This window comes from Cherax quadricarinatus, chromosome 84, assembly GCF_038502225.1.
Source record: "Cherax quadricarinatus isolate ZL_2023a chromosome 84, ASM3850222v1, whole genome shotgun sequence".
NCBI classification, from domain to species: Eukaryota; Metazoa; Arthropoda; class Malacostraca; order Decapoda; family Parastacidae; genus Cherax; species Cherax quadricarinatus.
The window spans coordinates 64,973-83,584 of NC_091375.1; positions in this window are offsets into that span (position 1 = coordinate 64,973).

The following is an 18,612-nucleotide window of genomic DNA, read 5'->3' on the forward strand; positions in this document are numbered from 1 at the left end:
GGTCACAATTTTTCCAAGTGGCCATTGGGACCTCGGACCATCATTGTCGATAATCACTATGTCACCAGGTCTTAAGGACTTATGATTTTCAGGAACACCAGGTCCATAGAAGTGTTCTCTCAATGAGGTGAGATAGTCTTCTCGCCAAATTTTCTCCCAACGTTCAATCACTTTATTAAGGTGTTTGAATTTAAGTCTGAGTTGCTCAGGTTCGAAATAAGTAGGATCCTCTATGATTTCTTTATCATTCATGGGAGGAACAGGTTCGAGCCTTCTGCCATGGAGTAAATGAGATGGACTTAACACTTCTAAATTGTCCAGATCATCGGTAACATAAGTTAGAGGTCTGTTGTTGACTCTATTTTCTATTTCAGTCACAACTGTACGGAATTCTTCTGACGATGAAGAGTCTTCCTTAAACAACGCTTTACAATGCCGATCATTCTTTCATAAAATCCGCCGTGCCATGGAGATTTAGGAGGAATGTATCTCCAACGACATCTGCGTTGATTCAGCATCTGTTGTACTTCTGGGTGATCAAAGATCTTGCTTATATAAGCAGCACCAGCAACAAAGTTCGTTGCATTATCTGAAATCATCAGTCTGGGACATGCCCTTCTGGCTGCAAACCTTCTGAATAATTTGATAAAGGTTTCAGCAGACATGTCAGTGGCTACTTCTAGATGTACTGCTCTAGTTGTAGCACAAGTGAACAAACAGATGTACACCTTGATGGGAACTTTGTCAACTGTTTTGGTTAAAATTATTGGTCCAGTGTAATCTACACCTGTCACCTCAAATGGAGTGACATGACAAACTCTTTCAGAGGGATATGGAGGTGGACCTGGATACTGACATACTCGCATATCGTACTGACGACAAGTAATACAGTCCTTTATTTGTTTTTTCCACTTTGTCGACCTTGAGGTATCCAGTAGGATTGTCGTATATGACAAAGTGTGTCAGCTACCCCACCATGTAACACGTTACTGTGGGCGTTTTGCACAATCAGTTTTGTTAGCCAATGATTCTTGGGGATCAATATTGGATGTATGGCTTCTTTAGGTAGTGAAGAATTGTGAATTCTTCCTCGACATCTTATAATCTTTTCTGAGTCGAGATAAAGTCCTAAAGAATTAATCATGACAGGTTTCTTTGGGGATTTATCTTGTGTTTCTAGAAATTTATATTCTGTAGAGAAAACGTCTTTCTGTATTAGTTTCACCCAGTATTTAATGGGTTCAAGACATTCATAATCAGGTTTTATTCCTTTAATGAATTTAAAGACAAGAGCTGTAACTCTTAAGAGTTTACCCAAAGATGAGTATTTAGATCCATCAATGACTATTTCTGTTGTGTCTGCTGCAGTATTTACACAACTTATTTCTGCTGTGTTCAAGCAGACTGTTTCTTCTGGCATAATGTGAGCTTTTTGCTGAGGCCAGTTATTTCCATTAGAGAGCCAGTTCGGTCCGTGGAGCCATAATTTATTATCCACAAATTTCTTGAGTGGGACACCACGTGACAACATGTCAGCTGGATTCTCTTGGGTAGAGACGTGAAGAAAGAGATAATCTCTCTGCATCTCTTTTATTTCTGCTACTCTGTTCTGTACATAGACCAACTTACTCTTATTATTTCTTAACCACTGGAGAACTGCTTCATTATCACTCCAGATCACGGTTTTCTCAATAGTGAGATGATCAAGTACTTTGTTGAGATAGACAGCTAATTTTGTACCTACATAGAGTGCTGTCAGTTCCAATTGTGGTACTGTTCTGACCTTCAAGGGTGCTACCCTGGCCTTTGAAGTAATTAGTGTACTTCCTTCAGCATTACTCATGTAAGCTACAGCGCCATAACCTCTGGTTGACGCATCACAGAACACATGTAATGTGTACTTGTTTCCCTCTTGACCTATTTGTCTGGGAAATTTAATTTGATGAAGTTGTTTAAACTCCTTGGATATTTCATCCCATGCTTGACTCATTTCTAGAGGCAAGTTCTCATCCCATCCAATTTTGAGTTTCCATGCATCTTGCATAAGCATTTTACCTTTTATGGTAATTGGTGAGACGAGTCCTAGAGGATCAAAACATTGTGATACCTCTGACAGTAAACTACGTTTAGTGAGTGTACTGCATGATTTATTGTTTATCCTTTTGAGACTCAGAGTATCTTCCTGTGTGTTCCAATTAAGTCCCAGCATATTGTTGCAATCAGGAATTTCAGTTTCAGGGAAATCTTCTTTGATAAGTTCCCTTAATTGCTTTGAATTTGTATTCCACATCCTTAGAGGCATATTTGCTTCTTTCATCTCCTTGTTAGCTTCTCTGTATAAGGATTTCAAATCCTCCTCTTTATTCACAGTACCTTGAAGATTGTCCACATAGAAACTTTTCTTTAAGACTTCTTTGAAGGGACTTTCAGATTTCTTCAAATGTGTATTTAGAGTAGCTTCTAGTAAGAATGGAGAGGATGTTGCACCAAATAATACTGATTTGAAACGATAAGTTTTCACAGGACTTTGAGGATCATGTGGATTTTCAGGCCACAAGAATCGAGTATAATCTCTATCTATTTCTTGTAGTCCTACTCTTAAGAAAGCCTTGGAAATATCAGCCGTGTAGGCATATGGGTTTGTGCGAAATTTCATAAGCACGTCTCCAAGCTTCTCAGTTAGTGAGGGTCCGGTCATCAGACAGTCATTAAGACTTGCTACATCTTTATTTGCACGTGCGCTGCAATTATATACAACACGTAGTGGAGTGGTTTCAGAATCTTTTCTGACTCCATGGTGCGGGAGATAATGAGCGTTTGTCTTCAACTTATCTTCGACTATTTCCTCAATGAATTTATTGTCCAACTGTTCTTGTATGATATTATCATAGACAGTCAGTAACTCTGGATTCTTCCTGAGCTCATGTATTTGTGCTTTCATTTGTCCGAAAGCCATGCGATAATTGCTAGGCAGATGTGGTGGATTTAATTTCCATGGTAACCTAACCCAATACTGTCCATCTTTATATTTGACAGTGTCCAAATATTGGTTATAAGTCTGAGACTCTTGTGGGCTTGGTTTATTTACATCAATACCTATCGCATCTAAATCCCACAACTTATCAACTGGTTCATTCATTTCTTCCAGTAATGATAATTTTTGCTGTGGTACATGATCAGCGGTTATTCTCGTAACTAGTACATTTTCCACTGAATCAATATCAGCTTCTTTCCCACTTTGAGAGGGAATGGGACCACATATCATGTGGCCTCCTGCTGTTTTCAGCAAGTGAACATCATGTTTACTTACTATATTTTGCACAAAACAGTGATAATAATCACTTCCAATGATTAAATCAATTGGACTAATTGTGTCCGTCTGTATGTCAGGACAGGCTAACTTGACCTTAGCTGCTTTCAGTGCTGCAACTGTTTCTTTTAATCCCTGGATCTGCACAGACTTAGGCAAATCATCTACTACCACAGCTTCTACTGTCTTTTTCCTGTTTCCTAGACCAACAGTGATTTTGGCTAGGTCATATGTCTGTTTACCAGAATTGTGGAAAAAACCAGCTATATCTAACTGTATTTTGGCATAGGGTTGTTTATTCAGTTTCTGCAACACTGATCTTCTTATGAAGGACCTTTGTGAGCCTTGATCAAATAGTGTTAGCACATTGGTTTTGTGTAATTTATTAGATAACTCAACTCGAGCTATCGGGAGAGCAGTTGCTTTAAACTTATCTCTCACATTTAATGCTGTTGCTTGTTGACTTCCTGATTCTGTGGAAGTCTGCTGCTGTTCAGCAAAAGTATTTGGGCATAATGCTGTATGATGCATACCCTTGCATTTAAAACACTTCTTCAGTGAGCATTTTCCTCCCTTGTGTTCACCTAAACACTTGATGCATCTTTTCAGCTGATGAACACGTTGTTTACGTGCCTCCATTGATGTGTATTGAATACAATACTGTGCCCAATGTGTTCCATCACAAAGTACACATTTTGGAGTACGTTTATGTGTGACAGTCTGTTTACTGTCTGTTGTATTCACAGCTTGATAAATGCCTATATGGGATTTCCCATTATGTGGTTTAGTGGGAGTAGTTATACTCTTTTTATACTGAGTTGAAGGTTTATTATCCACGGGATTTGTGGATTTTTCATCTTGTCTCGTTGCTTGCATGCATGAAACTATTGTTTGTAAACCATTGCTAATTTCTTCACAAGTGAAATAGCGTTTATTGAACATAATATTTAATCGTTCAATAGTTTGTGGTGACAACTTATCTTGTACAATACCACTGATAAACCAATCACATTGTCTTAGGTCATATTTAGCATCTAGAGATCTGAGACTATTGTCTAATGTAATTCTAAATGCCTGTAAGTCTGAAAAACAATGTTTGGGTGGCTTCAAGCTTGATATTAAGACTGCATGTCTAACTCTAGCCTTGTCAGCATCGAAGTAATTGTCTGCTAAGACACGTAAGGCTATTTGATAATTACCTTTAACCACCGGAAATGACTTAATCAGTTCATAGGGTTCTCCCTTCACAAGACATTTAAGGTAATTGAACTTAGCAATCTCATCTATGTCAGTTCGTGAATTTACTATGGATTGAAAACCACTAATGAATTCTTCATAATTATGACCTTGGAAAATAGGTAATGACAATGTAGGTAAGCTTGGTAATGGGACACTTGTTGTTACAGGTGTAACAGGTGGTTGCCCACTAGTTATAGTAGGTCTCTGTGACAGAGTTTTATGGCAGATAGCTTGTACTCCTGTCCACCTTAATTGTTGATCACTAAAAGTATCCAAAACATTTTTAATTTCATCCTCAGATGGATCTGATTCAAGAAATTTATTTTCATAATGTGTATAGTCTGAATTAATTATTTTCATACGTTGTGTAAATAATTCAAACTTGACCTCAAGATCATCAAAATCTATGTTTGTATCTTGAGTTAATCCTAGACAGACTGAAATTAGATTTTCTAATTGTGTAATCTTAGTCTGTAAAGACTGAAACTGAGTTTTCAAACAAGCCATTTTAATGGTATACTGAAAATTCTAGCACCACACTTAGAGTGTTTAAAAAACACTGTACTGCTATAAACAGCTGAGTTTTTGTTATGCTTAAGTCAGCAATAATCGAGTCAGACACTACTGACCCACTAAGCTTAACCTCAGGGTTAATGACCATGAAGGGTACAGGGTACATGTGTCTGGTGTTTATGGCTTGAGTTTGCTGTGTCAGCCTGACCATGATGATTAATCGTAAATAACGATGTTATACACTTCATTCACTATACACTATAAATGTCACTGTATAACTGTAATCACACGTGAATATTACTTACACATATATAAATTTCACTGTTAATATATATTTGAAAGCTTACACTTTATATATAAGTTCCTTTAATATAACAGGTAAATCTATAAGAAACAAACTTTAACACAATCTTGTCTCTTAATTTCTGTCTATAAACATTATAAACACTGTGTATATATATACACTCAGACAAACAACATCACTTGGTGGTGGTGTCTTATTCAGCGATTTCTCCAGATTGGAGCAGTGGGTGCAGGATGTGGGTGAGTCACCCAGCTCCCGTTTTCTTTGGGTGTCCGCTGGGTGAGCGCCCGTTTTCTTTTGGGTGAACGCTGGGTGAGCGCCCGTTTTCTTTTGGCTGCCCATTCTCTGTGATTGAGTCTGGAGGGACTCATTTATACTGATTTATATTGTAAAACACTAGTTTTACAGCTTTTTTCGAAGGACCTTGGCTCATAGGTTATTTGTACACTGTAGTACAACATATTTGGACCACAGTGTGGTCTTTATCCGGTTCGAACACGACCAAAACTCTGTTGAGAATTTTTGGCCTTACCTGCTGTGTTTATTATAACTATATATAATGAACACTTAGCTGATAAATGACAGCAAATCGTCTACACAGCCGCCCCTGCAGACGAGGTCTAGAAGCTGTCGAAACCATCACAACAGTGGGCTGTCAAGAGATACAATTTGTAAGTATAAATTACCCCTAGGGGGTGTTATGTCAGCATATTTCATTCGATGATGGCTGACGAAATACTTACTTGTTTGGACTCAAAAGTCCACACCTTACTGCCGATTATAGGTTGATTACAAACTCCTTGTGACTCAAGAATTGCGCAATCCCCCGATCTACAAGAAATTCGTAACATACCTTGCTCTTTGTAACGTGAGCTATGGTGTTCTCAACACCTTCGACAGATATCGGTGACTTGATAGAAGCTGAAGTGTCCTTGGATGTCCACGTCTTCCATTGTCTAGGAAACGCACACTGGTACACTATGTTCCACAAGATTTGTCTTTATTGTTCACAATGTATCACAAGAGAAGCTGATCACACTTCTCCTATGTTTATCGTGTTTTGTGAGACACTTTGTCCACACTAACGCACAGATCAGTGTTCTTTGTTGGTTATCCTGGCGTCAGTGTCACTCTCACTAGAGTCAAAGATAGTCTGCCAGACGCTACAGCGCTCCATGCCGTCACTGCCCCCAGCACAAAAAAAAAAAAAACGCTGACCTAGTACCTTGCATCCTTGTCACCTCCTCGATGAAGCAAAGCAGAATGTTTGTTTCTTGCTGTCTTAATCATAGACAACAATGTACACTAGTTTTACTATGGTAATAAAGTGGGAGCAGGATTTTCCTTAATTGTCCTGCTAAGTAAGAGATGTACTGTCTCTTATAAAAATACACGTTGCAACACCGCTGCAAGGAGCAGAGGTCATTTGACTACGTGGCATAGCATCTGTGATCAATTACTCACTCTAGCAGTAAACAAGACGCTCGCCCCTTCTGAGTGGCCCCTCAGGGCTGAAAGGGCTGAAGGAGGCTGAAGGGGGCTGATACCCCCCTCCTGGAGAAAATTTCTCCACAGTAGTAGCAGTTGTTGTAGTAGCAGTTGCTGTAGTAGCAGTTTGCTGTAGTAGCAGTTTGCTGTAGTAGCAGTTGCTGTAGTAGCAGTTGCTGTAGTAGCAGTTGCTGTAGTAGCAGTTTGCTGTAGTAGCAGTTGCTGTAGTAGCAGTTTGCTGTAGTAGCAGTTGCTGTAGTAGCAGTTTGCTGTAGTAGCAGTTGCTGTAGCAGCAGTTGCTGTAGTAGCAGTTGTTGTAGTAGCAGTTTGCTGTAGTAGCAGTTGCTGTAGTAGCAGTTGTTGTGGTAGCAGTTTGCTGTAGTAGCAGTTGCTGTAGTAGCAGTTTGCTGTAGTAGCAGTTGTAGTAGCAGTTTGCTGTAGTAGCAGTTGCTGTTGTAGCAGTTGCTGTAGTAGCAGTTGTTTTAGTAGCAGTTGTTGTAGTAGCAGTTGTTGTAGTAGCAGTTTGCTGTAGTAGCAGTTTGCTGTAGTAGCAGTTTGCTGTAGTAGCAGTTGCTGTAGTAGCAGTTGCTGTAGTAGCAGTTTGCTGTAGTAGCAGTTGCTGTAGTAGCAGTTGCTGTAGTAGCAGTTGCTGTAGTAGCAGTTGTAGTAGCAGTTGCTGTAGTAGCAGTTGCTGTAGTAGCAGTTGCTGTAGTAGCAGTTGTTGTAGTAGCAGTTTGCTGTAGTAGCAGTTGCTGTAGTAGCAGTTGCTGTAGTAGCAGTTTGCTGTAGTAGCAGTTGCTGTAGTAGCAGTTGCTGTAGTAGCAGTTGCTGTAGTAGCAGTTGCTGTAGTAGCAGTTGTTGTAGTAGCAGTTTGCTGTAGTAGCAGTTGCTGTTGTAGCAGTTGCTGTAGTAGCAGTTGTTTTAGTAGCAGTTGTTGTAGTAGCAGTTTGCTGTAGTAGCAGTTTGCTGTAGTAGCAGTTTGCTGTAGTAGCAGTTGCTATAGTAGCAGTTGCTGTAGTAGCAGTTTGCTGTAGTAGCAGTTGCTGTAGTAGCAGTTGTTGTAGTAGCAGTTGCTGTAGTAGCAGTTTGCTGTAGTAGCAGTTGCTGTAGTAGCAGTTGCTGTAGTAGCAGTTTGCTGTAGTAGCAGTTGCTGTAGTAGCAGTTGCTGTAGTAGCAGTTGCTGTAGTAGCAGTTGCTGTAGTAGCAGTTGCTGTAGTAGCAGTTTGCTGTAGTAGCAGTTTGCTGTAGTAGCAGTTGCTGTAGTAGCAGTTGCTGTAGTAGCAGTTGCTGTAGTAGCAGTTGCTGTAGTAGCAGTTTGCTGTAGTAGCAGTTGCTGTAGTAGCAGTTTGCTGTAGTAGCAGTTGCTGTAGTAGCAATTTGCTGTAGTAGCAGTTGCTGTAGTAGCAATTTGCTGTAGTAGCAGTTGCTGTAGTAGCAGTTGTTGTAGCAGCAGTTTGCTGTAGTAGCAGTTTGCTGTAGTAGCAGTTTGCTGTAGTAGCAGTTTGCTGTAGTAGCAGTTGCTGTAGTAGCAGTTTGCTGTAGTAGCAGTTTGCTGTAGTAGCAGTTGCTGTAGTAGCAGTTTGCTGTAGTAGCAGTTGCTGTAGTAGCAGTTTGCTGTAGTAGCAGTTTGCTGTAGTAGCAGTTTGCTGTAGTAGCAGTTGCTGTAGTAGCAGTTTGCTGTAGTAGCAGTTGCTGTAGTAGCAGCTGCTGTAGTAGCAGTTTGCTGTAGTAGCAGTTGCTGTAGTAGCAGTTGCTGTAGTAGCAGTTTGCTGTAGTAGCAGTTGCTGTAGTAGCAGTTTGCTGTAGTAGCAGTTGCTGTAGTAGCAGTTTGCTGTAGTAGCAGTTTGCTGTAGTAGCAGTTTGCTGTAGTAGCAGTTGCTGTAGTAGCAGTTGCTGTAGTAGCAGTTTGCTGTAGTAGCAGCTGCTGTAGTAGCAGTTTGCTGTAGTAGCAGTTGCTGTAGTAGCAGTTGCTGTAGTAGCAGTTTGCTGTAGTAGCAGTTTGCTGTAGTAGCAGTTGCTGTAGTAGTAGTTTGCTGTAGTAGCAGTTTGCTGTAGTAGCAGTTTGCTGTAGTAGCAGTTTGCTGTTGTAGCAGTTTGCTGTAGTAGCAGTTTGCTGTAGTAGCAGCTGCTGTAGTAGCAGTTTGCTGTAGTAGCAGTTGCTGTAGTAGCTGTTTGCTATAGTAGCAGTTTGCTGTAGTAGCAGTTTGCTGTCGTAGCAGTTTGCTGTAGTAGCAGTTTGCTGTAGTAGCAGCTGCTGTAGTAGCAGTTAGTTGTAGCAGCAGCTGCTGTAGTAGCAGTTTGCTGTAGTAGCAGTTGCTGTAGTAGCAGTTTGCTGTAGTAGCAGCTGCTGTAGTAGCAGTTTGCTGTAGTAGCAGCTGCTGTAGTAGCAGTTTGCTGTAGTAGCAGCTGCTGTAGTAGCAGTTTGCTGTAGTAGCAGTTGCTGTAGTAGCAGTTGCTGTAGTAGCAGCTGCTGTAGTAGCAGTTTGCTGTAGTAGCAGTTGCTGTAGTAGCAGTTTGCTGTAGTAGCAGCTGCTGTAGCAGTAGCAATTGCTGTAGTAGCAGTTGCTGTAGTAGCAGTTTGCTGTAGTAGCAGTTTGCTGTAGTAGCAGTTGCAGTACTAGCAGTTTGTTGTAGTAGCAGTTTGTTGTAGTAGCAGTTTGTTGTAGTAGCAGTTGCTGTAGTAGCAGTTTGTTGTAGTAGCAGTTGCTGTAGTAGCAGTTTGCTGTAGTATCAGTTGCTGTAGTCGCAGTTTGCTGTAGTAGCAGTTGCTGTGTAGCAGTTTGCTGTAGTAGCAGTTGCTGTAGTAGCAGTTGCTGTAGTAGCAGTTGCTGTAGTAGCAGTTTGCTGTAGTAGCAGTTGCTGTAGTAGCAGTTTGCTGTAGTAGCAGTTTGCTGTAGTAGCAGTTGCTGTAGCAGCAGTTGCTGTAGTAGCAGTTGTTGTGGTAGCAGTTTGCTGTAGTAGCAGTTTGCTGTAGTAGCAGTTGCTGTAGTAGGAGTTTGCTGTAGTAGCAGTTTGCTGTAGTAGCAGCTGCTGTAGTAGCAGTTGCTGTAGTAGCAGTTGCTGTAGTAGCAGTTGCTGTAGTAGCAGCAGCAGTATTACAAGCATCAATAACATTAGAAACTGCAGTGTCGATATTTCAGTGGGTGATTAATTATTCCCAGCAAATAAACGTGATAGAGAATGCAAGGTCTGTAGTTCTCGTTCTCTCCCTCCCTCCCTCCCTCCCTCCCTCTCTCTCTCTCTCTCTCTCTCTCTCTCTCTCTCTCGTTCTCTCTGAATAATAAACTAGAGTTCCCAAAACGCATCTTACAATTTAAGAGCTGTTATCTCTCAGTTCAATTTAAGAGCGGACTCTGGTATTCATTTAACTACAAAGTGATATTTAGGGTGCGACTCTACTGCTCAGTGGCTTCTTCGTGTTGATAATTACAAGAGAGAGAGACAGTAGCCAGACACAGTGTTTTTCTTCTTCCTCGCTGTGAATGTTGTTTGTTCCACATGGAGCCGCAGTGCTAAATATTTTACTGAATATAATGAGCGTGGTGGCCCGCGGCGCTTGTCAAGCCGCACGCCATTTGGTCACACCATCCAAGACTACTGCTGTTATGCATGGAGTCTGTAGCTTAGACTACAGGAGTCGGCAACCCCCAGACTGTAGGAGACGGAAACCCCCAGACTGTAGGAGACGGCCACCCCCAGAATGTAGGAGACGGCAACCCCCAGACTGTAGAAGTCGGCAACCCCCAGACTGTAGGAGACGGCAACCCCCAGACTGTAGAAGTCGGCAACCCCCAGACTGTAGGAGACGGCAACCCCCAGAATGTAGGAGACGGCAACCCTCAGACTGTAGGAGACGGCAGCCCCCAGACTGTAGGAGACGGCAACCCCCAGAATGTAGGAGACGGCAACCCTCAGACTGTAGGAGACGGCAGCCCCCAGACTGTAGGAGACGGCAACCCCCAGACTGCATCACTCCAGTAGTGACTGTTGCTGGAATGTGGCTCAGACTGAAGCTTCGTAGCTCAGATTGTGGGGTTGTGTGGCTCAAATTGTGAGTAGTTCTGCACCTCATTACCTCATACCACCCACGACTACCGCTGTTATGTAGGAGTCTGTAGCTCAGACTGTGGCAAGTCTGCAGTTCAGATTAGATGGGATTGCAGCTTAAATGGGGAAGATGCCTTTAGCTGAGAATTTGGGGTCTGTAGCTCAGATTGTATGGGTCTCTAGCTAAGATTACATGAGGGTCTTTCCCTTAGACCAGACCACAGGACCTGAGGTTCTCTTACTAGAGGGAATTCTACACCAGTAAAACTCCTCTCAGGTTTCTGTTAACTACTTGGTTATCAGGGGCAGCTATAATCAATGCCCAGAAAGTGTTTTAAGCGTCTAATGAGTAAATTTTTGTGGAAGTGATAAAATATGATAAGAAACTAGAGAAACTGGAGAGACTCATCGCAACAAGTATCATCGCTAGAGGAACTGAATCTAATGACTTTAGACGATGAATGAACCAGGGAAGACATAATACAAAAAATAATCAGAAGAAATGAGAGGGTTGACAGGGATAGGTTAGCTTAGAGAGGGAAACAAGTATACGGGGACACAGTTGGGAGATAGACACACAGGAGTCACCGTGATGGCAGTATGTATTTCTTCAGTCTCAGGGTGGTCAAGAAGTGGAATAGCTTAAACGAAAAAGTAGTGAAGATAGAGTTCATACATAGCTTTTAGTGCAGCTATGAGAGAGTCCTAATATTAGGCTACGAAGGAGTGAGTCTGGCAAACGGCAAGGTGAGATGCGGGGCCAGGAGCTAAAACTCGACCAGATATAGGTGAGTATATATACACTCACATACACACAGATACACTCACACACACACACACACACACACACACACATACACACAGATACACACACACACACACACACACACACACACACACACACACACACACACACACACACACACACACACACACACACAAAGAAACGATGGAATACGTAACAAATTGCAGGGAGGCAGAGGAAAGGTTTGTTCCCAAGGGCAACAGAAATAATGGGAAGACCAGAACGAGTCCTTGGTTTACCCGACGGTGTAAGGAGGCAAAAACTAAGTGCACTAGAGAATGGAAAAAGTACAGAAGGCGAGGAACACAGGAAAATAAGGAGATTAGTCGAAGAGCCAGGAACGAGCATGCACAGGTAAGGAGGGAGGCCCAGCGACAGTATGAAAATAACATAGCATCGAAAGTCAAGTCTGACCCGAAACTGCTGTACAGCCACATTAGGAGGAAGACAACAGTCAAAGACCAGGTGATCAGGCTGAGAAAAGAAGGTGGGAAACTCGCACGAAACGATCACGAGGTATGTGAGGAGCTCAACATGAGATTTAAGGAAGTATTTACAGTAGAGACAGGAGGGGCTCTGAGAAGACAGCACAGAGGGGAACACCCACAGGGAATATACCAACAGGTGCTGGATGACATACAAACAAAGGAGGAGGAGGTGCAGAAGCTGCTAAGTGACCTTGATACCTCAAAGGCGAGGGGTCCGGACATCTCCCCGTGGGTCCTTAGAGAAGGAGTAGAGACGCTGTGCCTACCACTAAACTACAATCTTCAATACATCCCTTGAAGCTGGGCAACTACCTGAGGTATTGAAGACGGCAAATGTAGTCCCCATTTGCAAGGAGACAAAAACGAGGCACTAAACTACAGACCAGTGTCTCTGACTTGCATAGCATGCAAAGTAACGGAGAAGATTATCAGGAGGAGAGTGGTGGAGCACCTGGAACGGAACAAGATTATAAATGACAACCAGCACGGATTCATGGAATGCAAATCCTGTGTCACAAACCTTCTGGAGTTTTATGACAAGGTAACAGAAGACACGAGAGAGAGGGGTGGGTTGATTGCATTTTTCTGGACTGCAGAAAGGCCTTTGACACAGTTCCTCACAAGAGATTAGTGCAGAAGCTGGAGGATCAGGCACGTATAACAGGAAGGGCACTGCAATGGATCAGAGAATACCTGACAGGGAGGCAACAAGAAGTCATGGTATGTGATGAGGTATCACAGTGGACGCCTGTGACGAGCGGGGTCCCACAAGGGTCAGTTCTAGGACCAGTGCTATTTTTGGTATATGTGAATGACATGATGAAAAGGTTAGATTCAGAAGTGTCCCTGTTCGCAGATGATGTGAAGTTAATGAGGAGAATTAAATCAGATGAGGATCAGGCAGGACTTCAAAGAGACCTGGACAGACGGGACACCTGGTCCAGCAACTAGCATCTCGAAATTAACCCCGCCAAATGCAAAGTCAAAAGTCATGAAGATCGGGGAAGGGCACAGAAGACCGCAAACGGAGTATAGGCTAGGTGGCCAAAGAATGCAAACCTCACTCAAGGAGAAGATCTTGGGGTGACCGTAACACCGAGCACGTCTCCGGAGGCACACATCAACCAGATAACTGCCGCAGCATATGGGCGCCTGGCAAACCTGAGAATAGCGTTCCGATACCTTAGTAAGGAATCGTTCAAGACACTGTACACTGTACGTCAGGCCCATACTGGAGTATGCAGCACCAGTTTGGAACCCACACCTGGTCAAGCAGTTCAAGAAATTAGAGAAAGTACAAAGTTTTGCAACAAGGCTAGTTTCAGAGCTCAGGGGAATGTCCTACGAAGGAAGGTTGAGGGAAATCGCACTGACCACACTGGAGGACAGGAGGGTCAGGGGAGACATGATAATGACATACAAAATACTGCGTGGAATAGACAAGGTGGACAGAGATAGGATGTTCCAGAGAGGGGACACAGAAACAAGGGGTCACAATTAATTGAAAGCTGAAGACTCGGACGAGTCACAGGGATGTTAGGAAGTACTTTAGTCACAGAGTCGTCAGGAAATGGAATAACCTAGGAAGTGATGTAGTGGAGGCAGGAACCATACACAACTTTAAGGCGAGGTATGACAAAGCTCAGGAAACAGAGAGAGGACCTAGTAGCGATCAGTGAAGAGGCAGGGCCAGGAGCTGAGTCTCGACCCCTGCAACCACAATTAGGAGAGTACAATTAGGTGAGTACACACACACACACACACACACACACACATACACACACACACACACACACACACACACACACACACACACACACACATGGAGGGTTAGGATGATGGAGGTGGTACTGGAAAACCTAATGTATCAACATGTTAGGGACGCAGAGAGAGAGAGAGAGAGAGAGAGAGAGAGAGAGAGAGAGAGAGAGAGAGAGAGAGAGAATGAACCAACAAGGCTGGACCTCATAATCACCTTGAGCAGTTCCGACATTGAGGACATCACATATGAAAGGCCACTCGAAGCTAGTGATCACGTGGTCCTGAGCTTCGAATACATTGTAGAGTTAAAAGTATAGAGGGGAGCAGCAAGAGTAGGACAGGTGAAGCCAGAGTACAAAAGAGGGAACTACACAGGCATAAAAAAAATCCTGCAGGTGGGAAAGAGAACTGATGGGAAAATCAGTATATGAAATGATGGAGTAAGTGACCACAAAATGTGAGGTAGAGGAGAGGTTCGTGCCCAAGGGCAACAGATACAATGGGAAGATCAGAAAGAGCCCTTGGTTCACCCAAAAGTGCACTAGAGAATGGAAAATGAATAGGAGACAAAGGATACAGGAAAATTTTGAGATTAGGCGAAGAGGCAGAAACGGATATACATGGATAAGGAGGGAGGCCCAGTGGCAATACGAGAATAACATAGCATCGAAAGCCAAATTTGACGCAAAGTGGTTGCACAGCCACATCAGGAGGAAAATAACAGTCATGGATCAGGCAATCAGGATGAGGAAGGCGGGGAGATCACAAGAAATGACCGGGAAATATGTGAAGAACTCGAAACGAGATTTAAGGAAGTATTTTCAGACAGGACTCCGGCAAACTGGGATGGTAGGGTACACCAACAAGTGCTGGACACACTACACACAACCGAGGAGGTGAAAAGACCGTTAAGCAAACTGGATGCCTCAAAGGAGGTGGGACCAGACATCTTTCCATGGGTCCTGAGAAAGGGAGCAGAGGCACTGTGTGTGTGCCACTAACAGCAATCTTCAACTCATCTATCGAAGCAAGGCATGGAAGACAGCAAAGGTAGTCCAATTTTTAAGAAAGGAGAGACAGGCAGCATTAAACTACAGATCAGTGTCACTGACATCTATAGTATGCAAAGTCATGGAGAAGATTATAAAGAGAAGAGTCTTGGAGCACCTAGAAAGGAATGAGCTTAAACACGATAGCCAGCACGGTTTCAGGGAAGGGAAATCCTGTGTCAAAAACCTCCTGGAATTTTACGACAAGATGACAAAAGACAGGTGTGTGTGTGTGTGTGTGTGTGAGAGAGAGGGGGGGGGGGATAGACGGCATTTTCTTGGACTGTAACAAGGGTTTCGACACAGTTCCGCACAAGAGATTAGTGCAAAAGCTAGAGGAACAATGAGGAATATCGGGAAAGGCAATGGATCAAAGAATAAATGATAGGAAGGAAGCAACGAATGATGGTTCTTGAAGAGGTATGAGAATGGATGCATGTGACGGTGAATATTAAGGCCAATGCTGTTTCTTGTATAAGTGAATGACATACAGCAGGAATAGAGTCAAAGGTATCCGTGTTTGCAGATGTGAAACTAATGGGGAGAATACAAGTAGACGTGGACTAGAAAAGGCTACAAATGGATCTGGACATGCTGCAGGCCTTATCTGACAAATGGTTCCTGTAGTTTAACCCTAGTACATACAAAGTTATGAAAAGGCTCTCGAAGTTAAGAAGAGTGTGAACCTAGTAGCGACGAGCGAGAATGCAGAGCCAGGAGCTGAGAATCAACCCTTGCAAGCACATATAAGCGAGTACACACTCCCTTTCCCAAATTACACTCACCCCCCACACACACTTCAACAGTCTGTAAATACAACGTCAACAGACACGAATATTCCGGGTTTTTTTTCTGAACTGAATCGTCGAAGTAAAGGACTGTATTTCGTTCGTAAAAAATCTCAAACAGGTTTTATTTTCAGCTTTTTACCTCCAGGGTATTGGTGATTTTTTTTTCATCCAGTTTTGACGTGAATAGTAACAGAAATTGGAGGGGAAAAGGCAACTACGAAAAATAACTTTATTCTCGTCTTTTTTATAGGAGTGGAAAGGATGAGGTAGGGGATAGGTTAGGTGTAATGGTTGATGGTGGAGGATGGGATGGAGGAGGATGCAGGAGGATGGAAGAGGATGGGATGGAAGAGGGTGGGTTGGAGGAGGATGAGATGGAGGAGAATGGGTTGTAGGAGGATGAGATGGAGGAGAATGGGTTGTAGGAGGATGAGATGGAGGAGGATGGGCTACAAAAGGATGAGCTACAGAAGGATGGACTGCAAGATTATGGGATGGAAAGGATGAGGAGTGTAACCACTCAATTTTTTTTTTTTGCTTTTTCATTTCAATAATTACTTTTCGTCATTTATTCTTTTTCTGTAAAATGGCGAGAGTTTCTGACACTCTGGAGTACTGACTGTGTGAGGCAGCGAGAGTCATCTGCTGCTTTTATCAGTTAATTACACTTAGAAATAATGAAGCAAACAAAACTTTTGTTTGTAGCCTTCTGTTAGACAAACATAAATGTTAAGTAGACAACAGATGTAAAGAGAGAGATGATGGGACAGAGTATGTGGATAACAGCATCTGAGACATAGATGGTATCACAAACAACAGTGAATTAATGGTGAGGCAAAAAGTAAACTTGACGTAATGGATACTACAAAGTCGAAGTTTACTGAGGCAATGGCGATTCTGTACTCTAGGTTTGTGTGTTCTAGGATTCTATATATTCTAGGAGTTTAACATTATAAGGATAGAGAGAGAGAGAGAGAGAGAGAGAGAGAGAGAGAGAGAGAGAGAGAGAGAGTAAGTAAGTAAGTTTATTCAGGTATACACAAATACAGTTACATAGAATTATCATACATAGCAGCATATGTGTAGAGAACCTAGGATAACCCAAAAAAGTCAGACAGAGTGACTTATTTCCATTGGGGAGAGAGAGAGAGAATGGGCTTGAAATTGATCACACTGGGTAGAACCATTCTCTGCTCGCCCCCATCCCTAATAAATTCTTTTCAAATTTAAACATAAAGTAAAATATATAGTTGCAAGTAGAATCTTAACATTACACTGCTGCCATCAGCGGTCTGGAAATACCAAAACTGCGGGAAATTAAAAATTTAATGACTATATTCTGCGTTTTATGTTACACAAGAAATCTAGTCACAGTGCTCAGCCTATTTTTCAAAGGTTATTAATGGAAAGAATTTACAATCTCTAATTTCCAGCCATAATTTCTGCAAATCGATCACTGACCTTATCAAAATTCACTTTCTCTGCTTATTCATGTTCATTTAAAATTAGAGTCAAATTCACTTGGTTATCATTTTCAGTTTGAAATTTTTTTTCACAGAGGAATAAACACACAGTTTAAAAAAAAAGTCTCAAACACAGCGACAAACTGGACAGATTCACAAAAAAAAAAAAACCCATTTAACAAACTTCAGAAACTGCAATGCTGTCCATTTCTGTGGTTCTTCAACGGTGATAGCCTCAGCTTCCATACGCCTCCCAGGTCGTCCAATTTCCTCTCTGAGAGAATTCAACGAAAATCTGAGTAATATTTGGAATATACTTCCCAAGTTCTTTTTATGTCGCAAAAACAAGTGTTTGGCTGAATTACAGTGAAAATTGAGAGAAGTTGATCCATTATCCTAGAACAAATCTCCAGTTGAAGATTGAGACACTTATGTAACATATGGGAATCTTTATTAAGGAAACGTTTCGCTACACAGTGGCTTCATCAGTCCAATACAAAGAGAGGGGTAAGGAGAGGAGTTTGAGGTAATCAGTCCCTCAGTCTGGAATTGATGTGTTCAGTCCATCACTCTTGCAGAAAGTGCAGCTTATGGCTGGAGAAGTGGCTTATATATTGTAGTCAGGTGAGTGGAAGCAGGAGGAGGCGGGATCACAGTGGAACCATCCACTAGTGTAAGTAGGTCTTCGTCCAAAGGTTGGACAAGTATTGAAGAATTCCTTGTATCAAGCTCCCACGATGTTGTAATGTCTGACAGATGTGATAAATGATTTTGATAACCGACACTTATGTTGTATAAGTGTCTCAATCTCCAATTTGTCGGTTTTCAAACCATTTATGAACTTGTCGGTTCTCTGAACCATTCATCTACATTTATCAAATCTCCAGTTCTTGAAGAAAGCGATGTAGACGCTCGAACATAACTTTGTTTACTTCCTCTGACAATGTGAGACCAGCATCCTTTTACATCTCTCCTGGTATCATTTATTGGAGTTCTACTCTCTTCTCCACATATAGCTGTTCATTTCCTTACACTTTATGGTTGCATAATGAATGATCTTCACCAAAATTTCACCGATCTTCAAGAATAACGTTTTGAGCTCTGAACTTCACAATGCACTTTTCAATGTTGTTTCCAACTGCCTGTAAATAATTTTGTTTGAATCTAATTTCTTTCAGGACTTTCACCAGGAACAAAGGTAACTCAAAAAGAAGAAATCACACAACAGACAGCAAAATCTGAGGTGATCCCCTTGTGTCCACATTTTCTGTGGGTTCACACACATTAGCTGAGGTCAGCTTTTCAAAATTTTCATTCACGGCGTTCACGGAGTCAAAATGAGCGCTACTTCAAT